A 12,706-nucleotide genomic window follows, 5' to 3' on the forward strand; every position below is an offset into this window, starting at 1 on the left:
ATGGCATCGGGATTGTAGATTCCTGACCGTCTGTTACAGTGCGGATCAGTTGACCATTCATTAAGATTGCCGAGTTGTTTGAACAGAATGAAATCAGAGTGGGAAACCGGGTGCTACCACTGCTCGAGGTAGACTATCTGGAATATGGGCATGCTATGGTGGTCAGAGAGGATCTAGAGATGCTACGACCAGATCCGAGGCTCGTGCGCCTGCTAGAGCTTATGCTATACTGCCCGCGAGGATGCTTCTTCGCTGATGTTATTACCGTACTTTTACTCTCTTTGATACTAATGTAATTGCTTTGATTGACCCGGTTCTACTCATTCTTACATATGTGAAACCTTAGCATCCAGTAAGACTTTACCTATTGAGTCTACTGAGTTCGTAATTCGAGTGTCAAATCCCTTGGGTCGTTACGTGCTTGTCGACAAAGTGTGTAAGAAATGTCCCTAGAAATTCGAGGTTCCTGTTTTCCGGCGGACTTGATGCTTTTGCCATTTGATGAATTTGATGTTATTCTTGGTTTGGATTGGTTGACCGCGCATGATGCGGTTGTGAATTGCAAAAGCAAGACTATTGATTTGAGGTGCGCAAATAACGAAGTAATCCGAGTTGAGTCTACGACTTGGAGGGGATGCCAGCTGTAATATTAGCAATGTTGGCCCAGAAATATGTAAGAAAAGGGTGCGAAGCATACCTTGCGTATGTACTGGATGACAAAGAATTAGACAAGAACCGAATCTGTGCCGGTGGTTTGTGAATACCGGATGTTTTTCCTGAAGGATTACCGGGTTTACCACTGTTCGGGAGGTAGAGTTTGGTATTGAGCTTGTACCTGGGACTACGCCGATTTCGATAGCTCCGTATCGTATGGCACCAACCGAGTTAAAAGAGTTGAAAGCTCAGTTGCAAGAATGACGGATAGAGTTTGCTCGACCAAGTTTCTCACCTTGGGTGCACCAGTATGTTCGTGAAAAGAAGGACGGAACCATGAGATTGTGCATTGACTATCGTCAACTGAATAAAGTGACGATAAAGAACAAATATCGTTACCGCGTATCGATGATTTGTTCGACCAACTGAAGGGAGCCTCATGTTCTCAAAATAGATTGAGATCGGGCTATTATCAGTTGCGAATTCGAGATTCGGACATACCCAAACTGCTTTCAGAACGGGATATGGTCACTACGAGTTCTTAGTGATGCCGTTTGGGCTCACAAATGCCCCTGCGGTATTTATGGATTTGATGAATCGGATCTTCAGACCATATTTGGATCGGTTCGTAGTTGTGTTCATTGATGACACCTTGGTCTATTCAAGAGATGAGACCGAACATGCTGAGCATCTGAGGCTAGTGTTGCAAATTTTGCGGGATAAGCAGTTATATGCTAAGTTCAGTAAGTGTGAGTTCTGGTTAAGAGAGGTTAGCTTCTTGGGTCATGTGGTATCCGCATCGGGTATTCGAGCTGACCCGAGCAAAATTTCAGCCATACTTAACTGGAAGCCTCCAAGAAATATTACCGAAGTTCGGAGCTTCCTGGGACTCGCCGGTTATTACCGACGATTTGTCAAAGGTTTCTCGATGATAGCCACACCAATGACGAAGCTACTTCAAAAGGATGTTAAGTTCGAATGGACGGAGAAATGTCAGAAAAGTTTTGATCAACTAAAACTTATTTGACTGAAGCTCCAATTTTAGTGCAACCCGAATCAGGCAAAGAGTTTGTCATTTATAGTGACGCATCCCTACTTGGGTTGGGTTGCATATTGATGCAAGAAGGTCGAGTGGTGGCCTATGCGTCGAGACAATTAAAGCCACATGAGAAAAATTATCCGACCCATGATCTTGAACTAGCTGCCATCGTATTTGCTTTAAAAATATGGCGACATTACTTATTTGGTGAGAAGTGCCATGTATTTTCGGATCACAAAAGTCTCAAAAATTTGATGACTCAAAGAGACTTAAATCTGCGACAAAGACGTTGGCTTGAGTTGTTGAAAGATTACGAGCTTGTCATTGATTACCACCCGGGAAAGGCTAATATGGTTGCGGACGCCTTAAGCCGGAAATCACTGTTTGCTTTACGAGCGATGAATGTGCACTTGTCTGTTCTACCCGACAATGTGTTAATAGCTGAATTAAAAGCCAAACCATTATTGATTCATCAAATTCGTGAAGCCCAGAAAGTTGATGATGAATTGGTTGCAAAACGGGCTGAGTGTGCTCCGAACAAGGAATCGGAGTTTCAAATTGATGATGATGATTGTTTGAGGTTCAGAAGTCGTTTGTGTATTCCAAGGAGTTCGGAACTCATTTCGATGATTCTGAACGAAGCCCATTGTAGCCGAATGTCAAGTCACCTGGGGAGTACGAAAATGTACAACGATTTGAAATGTTGGTTTTGGTGGCATGGTATGAAACGAGACATCTCCGACTTTTTTCGAGATGTTTAATATGTCAACAAGTGAAAGCGGAACATCAAGTGCCTTCAGGATTACTTCAACCGATCATGATACCCGAGTGGAAATGGGATCGAGTCACAATGGACTTTGTGTCCAGACTGCCATTGTCAACAAGTAAGAAGGATGCGATTTGGGTTGTTGTTGATAGACTGACTAAGTCGGCTCACCTTATCCCCGTGAGATTACACGGGGTACCTATTTCTATCGTGTCGGATAGAGATCCGAGATTCACCTCACGATTTTGGAAGAAATTGCAAGAAGCTTTGGGTACCAAGCTGCATTTAAGCACTGCTTTTCACCCCCAAACCGATGGTCAATCCGAGCGGATAATTCAGATACTTGAGGATATGTTGAGATGTTGCATCCTCGAGTTCAGTAGTTCATGGGAACGGTATTTACCTTTGATTGAATTCGCTTACAACAATAGTTTTCAATCAAGTATTAAGATGGCACCTTACGAGGCTTTGTACGGTCGTAAATGCCGTACACCATTGTTTTGGACCGAGCTCGGTGAAAGTAAAATTTTTGGAGTTGATTTGATTAAGGATGCCGAACAGAAAGTAAAGGTAATCCGTGAAAGTCTGAAAGCAGCCACAGATCGTCAAAAATCGTATGCGGATTTGAAACGAAAGGACATTGAATATCAGGTGGGAGATAAAGTGTTCCTTAAAGTTTCGCCTTGGAAAAAGGTACTCAGGTTTGGCCGTAAGGGCAAGTTGAACCCGAGATTCATTGGGCCGTACGAAATCTCCGAACGAGTTGGTCCGGTTGCGTATAGATTGATTTTGCCCCCTGAGCTTGAAAAGATTCACGACGTCTTTCATGTTTCGATGCTTCGACGCTATCGATCTGATCCATCGTACATAATTAGCCCATCAGAGGTTGAAATTCAAGCCGATATGAGTTATGAAGAAGAACCGATGCGTATCCTAGCTCGTGAAGTAAAGGAGTTGCGGAACAAAAGGGTTCCGTTAGTGAAGGTGTTATGGCTCAAACACGGGATCGAGGAAGCTACTTGGGAAACCGAGAGCTCGATGAAAGAACGATACCCAAACCTATTTACCGGTAAGATTTTCGGGGACGAAAATTTCTTAAGTGGGGGAGAGTTGTGACAGCCCAAAATTGACCCTAGTCGGGAAGTGGTTTCGGGACCGTTAAACCGACTCACCGAAATGTTTGAATGTGATATTTATTGTCTAGAATATGTAATTATGAATGTGTGAAAATTTCAAGCTTCGATTTAGTCGATTGCATGTGAATTAAGTCAATAGGACTTATGTGAGAAAATTTTAAAATGTGATAGGTCAATGCGTAAGGACCTATTAGTGCATGTGGAAAAAAGGGGGGACTTGCATGTCAAATTCCCCCCTTAATAAGTAGTGGCCGGCCATGCTATGGGTGGAAACATGTTGGGAACATGTTGGCCTAGTGAGGTATGTAGGATAAATATAATAAGAAGTATGGGGAATAAAGAAATGGAAAAAGGAAAGGATGTGTGTAATTGTTTCTTCCCCTCCCCATTGCCGTGAAAGTAAGAAAGAAAACAAAGAAAAAAAGTGTCCATCTTTCTTCATTTCCCCTTGGCCGAATGTTCTAAGGAAGAAAGAAAACAAGTTGTGTTCTTTGGTTCTTCTTGGCCGAATTGAAAGGAAGAAGAAGGGAGTGAAGCAATCGGTCATCTTAGGTCACTATTAAGGTAAGGAAGTTTGTACTAGCTTTTGAAATTTTAGTTGATATTGAGTGAGTTATCAAGTGATTTTTGTAAACCATGTTGAAATTTCGATTTTGGGGGTGAGTATGGTTTTCAGCTATAAAAGATTAATAAGGGTGATGATTGTGTTTCATGCTAAACTTAGATGAATAATGGTAGTTGCTTACATCTTGATATCTATGAGTTCCTTTCTTGGTTCTACCATAGACCCCCAAAGTATATGTTTATTGGGTGTTGTTGGAGGTTTATGATAGAAGCTAATGAGTGAGAGTTTGATAGGTACCATGAGGTTAAACTTCATGAGATTGTAAGCTTGTAAGTTGGATGATGAAATTCATGCTTTGTGAAGGTAAAAGGAGTAGAAGGAGCATTCGGCCATGAAGAAAAAAAAAGAGAGCAAAGGGGGAAATTTATGATGAATTAAGTTGGAAGCTATTATAATGTACTTGTACATTCGGGTATGGGATGAAAATATATGAGATGGCTATAATTAGCCTTGTGATTCGGCTCTTGTATATATATATATATGCACATGATGTATTGGTATGATACAAATATATATCACCCCAAAGTATATGTTTATATATGGTGGTGGTTTAGTTATGGACTAAATGATGGATGCATATTGAGTTATAATATGTAATGCATTAGTTAGTAAAATGTATGTCATTTATATGTGGTACTAAGAATATAATTTGGCCTCAAAGTAGACATGCATATTCGGCCACATGAGATGGATTGGCGTTGCATGAATTCGGTTAGAGGCAAACATATTGATGCCTATATCTTGGTTAGGACAATCGGCTAAAGGGGAGTGTGGGTTAATATGTTGAGTTGATGCAAGATTTCACATGTATGTGACTTTAAAGTCCAATGTATAAATATGGGCTAAGTGCCTTATGTTCCTCTTTTCGATGCTCAAATGATTAAATCAATTTATTTGTTTAATTAAGCTCAAGAGCAAAGGGGAAATAAATCCGATAAAGGGAAGGAAAAAGTGGCCGAATAGCCATCGGAATCGTTCGACGACATCCGAGGTAAGTTCTTGAGTAAGAGAGCTTAAATTATGATGTGATTAGATCATGTTTTAAGCAAATTAAAATCATGCTCTTTGTGTGGCTATTGAGCCGAATTTGCAAGAATGATAAATGTCTTGTGTTTGAGTTTTGCTAACGAAAATGAAATACGAATGGGCCATGATTTATTGTTAAATGTGCATGGTTATTTGAATGATGTCCGGGCTAAGTCCCGAAGGCTTGTGCTAAGTGACAATATCCGGACTAAGATCCGAAGGCATTTGTGCGAGATACTAATTCCGGGCTAAGCCCGAAGGCATTTGTGCGAGATACTAATTCCGGGCTAAGCCCGAAGGCATTTGTGTGAGATACTAATTCCGGGCTAAGCCCGAAGGTATTTGTGCGAGATATTAATTCCGGGCTAAGCCCGAAGGCATTTGTGCGAGATACTAATTCCGGGCTAAGCCCGAAGGCATTTGTGCGAGTTACTAAATCCGGGTTAAGTCCCGAAGGCATTTGTGCGAATTACTATAACCGGGCTATGTCCCGAAGGCATTTGAACGAGGAGCTATATCCGGTTAAATTCCGAAGGTACGTGATTTGGGAATGAATGAACTTGCTGTAAAATTCCAGTTAATACTCTCGAAACATCCCAACATTGAGGTATGTTTCGTATGTGCTTGAATTTAGTTGAGCCCTTACAAATAAGTATTCGCTCAGTTGATAAACGAGCTACCGGCCTTTGGCTGAGTTGATCTTTTGTGTATGTACATAAGGGTTGATAATGTGAAGCAAGTACGATATCGTAAATTTGTGCATATGAAATTATCCGTTTAGCTATATGAATGCTATACTTTTGTTGTGCTGGAATTCCTTGCTCAAAACTTACTAAGCATAAATTGCTTACTCCGTTTCATTGCTCCTCTGTTTTATAGATTTGGTTCTCCAGCTATCGGACTCGGGATCTTGAAGTCAAAGTCGCCCACACTATCAAAGCCCCCCCCTTTTGGTACAATTTTGGTTGAACTTCGAAATGGCATGTATAGGACTACCCGTTTGTTGTGGGTCGTGGACCCTTTGGACTTGTATAAATTTTGGATAGCCATGCGAAAATGGCTTATATGTGTTTGAGTATAATGTTATAATCATTTGGTGTGGATATGCTTGACAAGGATTGGCCACGGGGATGGTTAATCACTTTCATAAATTGTGCTATTTATGCAAAAAGGGCTAGTTGAATCATGGAAACCATGAAATAGGTAAAGTCTACCTTAAAGGCAGATGCTGACAGCAGCAGTGATATAGATTTGGAAAATCACTAAAATAGTAGGAATGGAATTAAATAGTGAATAAATTATGTAAACAAACCTTGATGAATCTACTTTCATAGGAAAGTAACGAAACAATCATACGGACAGTATGTTAAGAGATATTCAGGTTCTCGTGAGACAGGGCCAGAACGGTTTCTGGATTCCCTGTTCCGACTTTGGAAATTCATTATAAATTAACCAGAGATAATTAGGAGTCATACAATATATTTATAGATTCCTCTCTGAGTCTAGTTTCTATAGAAACAAACGGCATCAGTATTGGAGCCCTGTACAAGGAGATATCGAAGTCGTAATGTGCAAAGGTCAGGGTAGTCGATCCCTGTAACATGGGAGACTTTGACTAATAAACTGTACTAATTGGCCTGACCAAAAATTCTAGAAAAAATATGTAGATGGGCATATGAGTCTAGTTTCAGGGAAAAATCACGAAACTGATTTTCGAGTTGTGAAACTCAAGATATGATTTTTAAATCGACTAGTACGCAGATTGGCAGTGTCTGGGAAATATTTTTTATAAGGGGTTTAAAGTCTGCTAACACCTCGTGTTCGACTCCGGTGTCGGTCTCGGGTTCGGGGTGTTACATTTACAGTGTTACAGCAGAAAATGCCGATAAAATACAAGGATAGGGGCATGTTTGCAATACCATGCAAAATAGGCCATCTAGGAATCAAGAAGGCTATGTGTGATCTAGGGGCTTCTATAAATGTAATGACGTATTCTATTTATGAATCACTTAACGCAGGTTTTTTGACAAAAACAGGTGTTATAATTTAATTGGCGGACAGGTTTGTTGTGCATCTAGAAGGAGACATTGAGGATGTTCTGGTAAAAGTTAACGAGCTTATTTTCCCTGCAGATTTTTATGTGATCAAAATGGAGGAGGATAGAACTCCTAGATCTTCAGATCTCCTGTTGGGTCGACCGTTCCTTAATACAACAAGTACTAAAATTGATGTTCAAAGTGGAACTCTCACGATGGAGTTTGATGGGGAGATCGTAAAGTTTAATGTCTACAATGCCATTAGCCATCCAAGCGAAATCTTGAGCGTAAATCGTATTGACATAACTGACTCTTTGGTGGAAGAGAATTTTGAGTCAATTTATGGAGATAATTCTGAACTTGATGAAATTGAATTTGTTAATGAATTATTATCTCCAAATACTAAATTGTTACCTTCTGTTATGCAGGCACCAGAGTTGGAGTTAGAACCCACAGAACAGGCAAGGAAATTAGACATCCAAGAGTTAGAAGAAATTCGCAATGATGCCTACGAGAATGCTCACATTTATAAAGACAAGACAAAGTTGTTTCACGATAAGAGAATAGCTCAGAAGCATTTTTCGGTAGGAAAAAAAATTTACTTTATAACTTCGTGTGAAAGTTATTCCCAGGTAAGCTTCGATCACGATGGCAGAGACCTTTTATTGTTACTAAAGTGTTCACACATGGAGCGGTTGAAATAGAGAGTAAAGAATCTGGAAGGCGATTTGTAGTCAATGGCCAGCGGTTGAAGCCATTTTATAAGAATTTTCAAGATCACATGGTTAAGAAAATCCATTTGGAACCACCATAGAACCAATAACGGCGTCGAGCTAACAACGTTAAACAAGCCCTTGTTGGGAGGCAACCCAATTTTTATTTTTACTTTATTTATCACTTTATTTTATTTTATTTTATTTTACTTATTTGGATATTAATAAATTTTTCTTCTTTTGCTTAGATAAAACAGAGTGAAAATGCGAAGAAAACCGTTGAGCAACGCTTAGAGCGCATTGAGGCCTGATTTGAAACCTTTGGACAGCAACTGACCGAGCTCATTGCCATCATTTGCGATCGACAGTAACAACACGGTCAGTAGGGGAGGTACTCTTCGTTATTACTATCATTTTCTGCTGTGATTTTGGTTATTGTCGCTGTTGCTGTGATTATTTTTGGCTGGTGTTGCTGCTTGAGGCTTTATTTTGTCCATATTTATTTTTTTGGAATCTTCTGGCTCTTTTCATGCCCAAGATTTTTACCAAGAATTGCCTATTGTTTGACCTACAAGCATGATTCTTGTTTTCTGAGAAAATTACGAATTTTCCATAATTGATGCCATCTCCACTGTTTTATTCTTATCAGACTAAAAATAATTGTGATTCATAAAGTTAACTTTATCTTGCTTTTCGTAAAATTGATCAAGTTTAAATACAAAGTAGACACTTAATATGTTTGCATGCTAAAATATGTTGATGACTATTAAGGTAATTACTGAAACTTATTTTTGACACTTGATTATTTTTTCTCTAAAGTCCTCATAAAAAAAAGTTATTATTAAAATGTCGTTTAATGTTTCCGTGGTTATGAGTGCGGCTTAAAAACGCGACTGACTGAGTAACCGGGGTAGGGTGCTTGGGTTGTCATCCTATTTCGTGTCAAAAGGTTGTGTGACGTGTTAGGTAAAACACCGCTAATCGGAATTAATTTTTAAGAACATGTTGGGCTGAGTAACCAGGGTGGGGTGCCTGGTTGTCATCTCTCTTCGTGTCAAAAGGTTTGATGTGTTCTTAAGAAAAATTATAATAAATTAGGAGTTTGCTGGGCTGAGTAACCGGGGTGGGGTGGTTGGCTATCATCTCTCTTTGCGTCAAAAGGTTCAGTATATTCCTAAAGCATAAAAAAAAGAGAGAAAAAAAACAAAAAAAAAATAATTTGGGGACTAAAGGAGGAAACAAATAGAGTGTCTTGGTAGGTTTGGTAATTTACCTAATTCTCATTAAATAATTCAAGTTGATTCTAATTTTTGTGTGTATTAATTGGAAAACTTTTTTTGTTTTACTTAAAGCAAGCTTAGGGTTCTCTTTATTTTTCATATGCATTTTTGACTGATTTTTATAAAAATTTGGAGTTGTATTTCTTTTATGGCAGAATCTAACTTTCAGAGTAGATAGGAACTATACTTGAGGGGAAGCATGGGCTAAGTTGGGGGGATTTGATAACACTCTAGAATAACGTATTTTTATGTATTAATTATGTATTTATTCTGAGTATGATCCTGCTAATTTGAGCTATTTATGATCTTTTATATCATAGGGACTAAATTTGAGGCAAAAGCAAAATTAAGGGCCAAAAGCATGAATTTAGAGATAAAATGGGTCAATGTGCGACACAAGGAAAAATTGGTGCAAAAAGTACAAGCATGGAGGACACAAGGGTTGAAATGCAAAAAGAAGATATTTTATTCTATTACACTCTATTTTTATTATATTAGGATAATTAATATTGAGAAAATTATTAAGGATTATTTTTAGGATTTTATTTTATCTTTATTTATCTTCAATTAAATGTATTTATCTTTTAGGAATTTAAGTAGGATTAGACTATCTCCCCTAGCATTATAAATAGGGGGTGAAGTAACTCAAAAGGGGATCCCATCTTTTTCTGTAAACACTCTCTCCTCAAAAGTCTAGGCTTTTATTCTTTTCATATTTCTTTTCAATAAAATCTTTACTTTTATTTTATTTATTTTCTTTTCTACCACAACCATGAGCCACTAAACTCATCTAGCTGAAGGTTGTCAAAAATCCCCAAAAGGGTTCATGAGGCTTAGAATCCGTACTTAGCCTCCTCGCTAAGTATTTATCGTTTCTCCGTACTACGGGGCTGACGCTTCCGTCCATGTCTCTAAAGAAGTAGGCTTTTCAACGTATGCAAAGGCGACCGCTTTGTATGTTTTGGGAAGGTTGCACAATTGGTTCATTAGCTTACTGCGTCAGAGGTTGGCGAGCCCAAGAGACAAAATGGGGTGAGATTCGCCATTGAGAAGCGTTGATCTAGCATAAGACGATCCCACAGAAGCGATTGTTGGCTAGAGTCAGGTTCCACCACATCGTAAGTCTAAGTCATTGGAGCTGGTAGTCGTAGGCGTCTTCTTCCACTATAACTGGTTTATTCGGTTTGGGAAGGATCATCTAAAAGCCGAGGATTGAACCCAAGGCAGAACGAGACAACTGGAGGCTGGAATCTCCCATACGAATTTCCTTTCTCTCAATTCTATTTTTAATTTTTCTAATTTTCGATTCAATATTCTTAATTTTGTTTTTATTTTATTTTTCATTTTCAAACCCAAACATTTAATTCTGTTAATTTTTTATTTTATTTTTTTCATACACGCAAGTTTTCTTGGGCAAGATTCTGCCTAAGATTTCACGGAACAAGATATGTTCCAAGTCCAGTCCCTGAGGATTTGACCCTACATCCCTTTTACTATTATTTTTTATTATTTATTAGGGATAGGATATTTTTTGTGCTTTCAACGACCGCACCAGGAGAATACAAAAACCGAATTGGAGTCCCACGATAAAGACAAACAGCGTCTTAATTTCAGAACGAGAAATATTTTTGATCTATTAATTTTGAATTTCAATCATTCATTTGCCATTTTCCATTTTACAAATATGATACAAAGTTATAAGATTTTGAGGTTCGCATAATTATTTCTATATTGTGCCACATCCACACCACTGGCAGAGGAATATGGTATAGCTCATTCAATTTTGAGATGCACGTGAATTTTTAACCATCAACATAACAAGTGCATACACAACTTCAAAAAATTAGAAAAATAGGACGACACACATAATGAATATGTGTGCCTGTAATGCAAGTGTACTATATCCCATATTGCTTTTTCCATATGTTATTTCCTCCATATTATCGTCCAAGTGTTTGGTTTGGAGCGGACGTAATAGTTCAATCCCAGTTTCAACGGTGACACACATGTAAGACATAATCATCTTTATTGAACCTTATTTTCGTGATCCGTTTAATGCCATTTAAGAATTATAAAGGAATGTATAAATGTGTGTCTTTGAATTAATATTTAGATTTGTAGTAATTAAAATTAATGCAAATTAAACTGAAATATTGAATGTTCAAATTAAATTGAAATACTAAATGTTTTCTTTTATTGTAACGTATTCTAGTCCAATGTGGTTATAACACTTCCTATAAATGCCAGTTTTTTCCCTGCAAATCTTATTCGAGATTAATTTTACGAACTAAATTTAACTACTAACATCAGATTCGAGCAGTATGGCAAGCCTTAATGTTTATTCCGTAGTAGTGGTTTTATTCTTAACTTGTGGGGCAGGAATGGCTACGAAGGAGAATGACCAGATTATTAAGGAAAATAATTGTGAAACAAAAATGGGTTGGCCCTGTGTTTTAGAAGCTTTCACGAGTATTTTCGAGACAGGGAGTATTTCAAACAAATGTTGCGGCGAACTTGTTGTGTTGGGAAAAGTTTGCCACTCAGCATTAGTAAAGAGGACTCTTGAAAATCCTCTATTCAAAGACCTAAGCCCAGCGACAATTATAGCGAAGAGCATTCAGACATGGAATAATTTCCTTGGATTGATCGATTCACCATCTCCGTCTACTTAATGATATATGATTGCTTAAGCTAACAAACGGTTACAAGACGTAACGGGACCAAAATTGTTCTTTTGTCTTTATTTTTGATATTGTTCCGAAAGCTTCATTAAAATGTGTCATTAAATTTAATCCAAGTTAAATTATATTGAGTTCTAAGAAAATTAAATGGTTCTAGAGAAGCCATTACATAATACACTATGATTTTATACATGCCATTATTTTTAACTTTATAGCATTGGAACTCGGTAACCCTCTCAAATCAAGCACTAGATATTGTTTCACATTGTTTAAATTGACACAAATATCATTATTATAAACCTTAATTTCATTTCAATAATCTGGGATTGGAATGTTCTAGCGTGGTGTGGAATTGAAACAATCTCAATTCCTTGAAAGTCTTTATACAATATAAATCCGCATTGGTTCTAAGGGAAGAAAAACCTCGACTTCTCGAAATTGTGAAAAGACACATATCGTGTCAGGAAATATCTTCCAAGGGACATGCACTATTATTTGTAATAGTTCCTTGCCTATGGACTCCATTGTTTCATTTTCCATTTTCACTCCTTCGATACTTATCTAATAGTTATGACCTCTTTCTTTTCCGTAGAGGAGAGGCAATCTTGAAATCCTCGTCGAACGTGATGGATCGCTTCAAAGTCTTAACTTGATTTCCTTATTCTTCTGTCTTTAGATTACTTTTTTTATCAAGATTGAGAATGAAACTCCAAATATGTCGGTGACGTACATCCCACATTCTCCCTATTA

Source organism: Gossypium hirsutum, chromosome D05 (genome assembly GCF_007990345.1).
Source record: "Gossypium hirsutum isolate 1008001.06 chromosome D05, Gossypium_hirsutum_v2.1, whole genome shotgun sequence".
NCBI classification, from domain to species: Eukaryota; Viridiplantae; Streptophyta; class Magnoliopsida; order Malvales; family Malvaceae; genus Gossypium; species Gossypium hirsutum.